The following is a 3,130-nucleotide window of genomic DNA, read 5'->3' as shown; positions in this document are numbered from 1 at the left end:
TATTGGAATCTTCGACATGTATATATATGTATTGTAACATTGAAAGGAATAATGAAAAATCAATCTGGTATTCCAGGTTTTGGGATCCAAGGGAAAATATCTGTGTATATTTGTTTTATGTGTTATGCTCTCGCCTTTGTTTATTTTTTTGTTTTAGAATTTGTATGCAGGTAATTATGTACGAGGTTAAAACCTACATCATGTAGACATGTTTTACACCCATTCCCAAATTTTCATGCATTGTCGCACAAGTGTCATTACTTTCGTTACAAAGTGTATCTTTTGTGTTGCACTTGGAAAGGTATGTTTCATTATTGTCGCATTGAGGGCATCGTGTTGTTCTTGTTTTTTGAGTGATCAATATTGTGTCATCTACTGCTCTGAGTGTGTGATCATGATCTAGTTTTGTCTCTAGTCACTTGAACCTCACTGATCCCACACTTAGCCTTATCTGGAAAATTTCGTTCTCGGAAAACTTCACTTCACTTAGCCTTCCTAAACTGTGTATTGCACGGTCCCAACCCTCAAGCCCTGACCTTTCCTCTTGGAACTATGCATTGTGTAGTCTCGGTGCTTAGGCCCAATCGTTGACCTCTAGAACTATGTAACCATTGCCTCCATCCAACCTACTCTTCACACTACTTAGTCTCAAGCATTAAACCTCAGCCTTGATATCTTGAACTGTGCAATCACTTGGCTTCTCTCCCTACAAAACAACGCATTGGGAAACTTCAAGCCTCAATATTGAGGCCTTGAACCCTTCAACTGCGTAATATCCTAGCCTATTCTCTTGTCTGAACTGTGTATTGAGAAACTTCAAGCCTTAAGATTGACCTCTTGAGTACCTCAATTGCGTAGTAACTTGGCCCAGGCCTTCAGAACTAGGCATTGTCTAGTCTCAAGCCCTCAGCTTGAGCCCTTAAGTCCCTCAACTGTACATTCCCTCTCCCCAGGCCTCCAGAACTAAGCATTGCATAGTCTCAAGGCTCAAGCCTCCAAACTGAGCTCTTGAGTACCTCAACTGTGCAATCCTTTGACCCTAGCCATCTTGAACTATGCATTGCATAGTCTCAAGCCTCAGTCCCGGACCTTGGCCTCTAGAGCTACGCAATCCCTGAGTTAGACACTCAACTAGTCACCAGTTCCAGCCCTGACAAGTGATTGCATGAAGCATCTTAGACCAAGGGTTTATCAAACTGGTGTCAGCTTGTCATGAGTGGATTGTATTCGTAGGTATTCTATTATTTCATGACAGGATAATGATGAAGGAGATGGAGAAGGAGACCATGCTAGAAGACACCTAAGGAGCTGAGGAGATAAGATGATCATTAGGAAAGAAGATGAAGGAACACTGGATTATAACAGAAGACCAAAGATCAGGACTACATGAAGACTCCATCTGATTCACAACCCTCTGGAGGGCAGATATGAAGAACAAAGCATATCTTTTAGGCAGAAAAAGTATTGTATACATCTTTTATTGAATACAAAGCAATAAGAAGGACAACTTGGCACTACCACATCATCATGTAGTGTACGTCATCAGTTTCATGTCATGTCCAATCACGAGTCATTATTTGCCACATCATTTAAACAGATTATGTAAATTAAATATTGGAGAAATGTAATATAAAGTGGAAGTCCAAGAGTCATCCATTGATCCAGGTGGCTCCAGGGACACATACAGGAAAAAGAGGGCTTATGAAAGCTCGAAAATCAGAGTGATCAAAATGATTTCGAGCCAAGACTAGAGCGTAGATCTCGTCATCCTGATCGTGGTGGTGTGAACGGTTCGTCAAACCGAGTCCATATGCGAAAGTTATAAGCAATCAAAGTTCGGTTGACTTTTGCTGACTCGACAAGCTTAAGGAGGCCGCAATTTGGACAAAATCCGGCCACTGGATTCCAGCTAACCTGGGCCAGATTGCAGGTGAATTTGCGGCCTGATTAATTTTTCTCCTTTGGCCTAAAAACCAAATATTTAAAGGTGGCTTTATATTAAATAAAAATTAAAAAAAGGGTGGCGAGCCACCACCCTCGCCACCCCACTTCACCATATATTAACTATATATGGGTTATAAACAAAACACTTAACATATTATTTTGGGCCGGCGGGAATCGAACCTGCCTGGCCACATGGCCAGCCCACTCCACGGGTGGCCCAACCAACCCCATTAAATGTTCCACCTAACCTTAATGTGCCCCTAAATAAATGCGCCGAATCCTAATACAAGTTTGCGGGAGTGATGGGGCGGGCTGCCCAATGTGAACCCGACCCCAAAATTTTAATTCTGTTTAACTCAAAAAAAAAGAAATGGTGTATTAAATGGAGGGGTCGAGTTTGACTTTTGCTGACTCGGCAGGCTTAAGGAGGCCGCAATTTGGAAAAAATACACCCACTGGATTCCGGCCAACCCGGGCAAGATTTCGGGCGAATTTGCAACTTGATTAATTTTTTTCCTTCGACCTAAAATCCGAATATTTAAAGGTGGCTTTATATTAAATAAAAATTAAAAAAAGGGTGGCGGGCCACCACCCCCGCCACCCCACTTCACCATATATTAACTATAGATGGGTTATAAACAAAACACATAACATATTATTTTGGGCTGGCGAGAATCAAACTCACCTAGCCACGTGGTCGGCCCACTCCACGGGTGGCCCAACCAACCCCATTAAATGCGCCACCTAACCTTAATGCGCCCCTAAATAAATGCGCCCAATCCTAATACAAGTTTGCGGGAGTTATGGGGCTGGCCGCCCAATGCGAACTCGACCCCAAAATTTTAATTTTGTTTAACTCAAAAAAAATGATATATTAAATGGAGGGGTTGGGGTTTGACCACTCGATCTCCTCCTTATTATTCGAAGAGTAAACCAATCCACCTAAACCAAATTATTGATTTATCTGCCCGAGAATTAATACAAAATTTCATTTGCACAGTGTGCCCAGGTAGATGGAGGAAGCAGGAGTGGGCATGGAAATCGAGACGAAATATTTTTTTATTAATTTTTATTCAGGTGGAACCATCACTGAGCAAAATTTCAGGAGGGTGAAATTTTCGCAGTGTCCAAATTGGATAAACTTTATGTCGATCTTCCACCTCTCAGCAACATGAACCCTATGGCG

The sequence above is a fragment of the Pinus tabuliformis genome, chromosome J, assembly GCF_031772625.1.
Source record: "Pinus tabuliformis cultivar Carrire ecotype Pingquan chromosome J, CPIR1, whole genome shotgun sequence".
In the NCBI taxonomy this organism is placed as follows: domain Eukaryota; kingdom Viridiplantae; phylum Streptophyta; class Pinopsida; order Pinales; family Pinaceae; genus Pinus; species Pinus tabuliformis.
Note: the sequence above shows the minus strand (reverse complement) of the source record.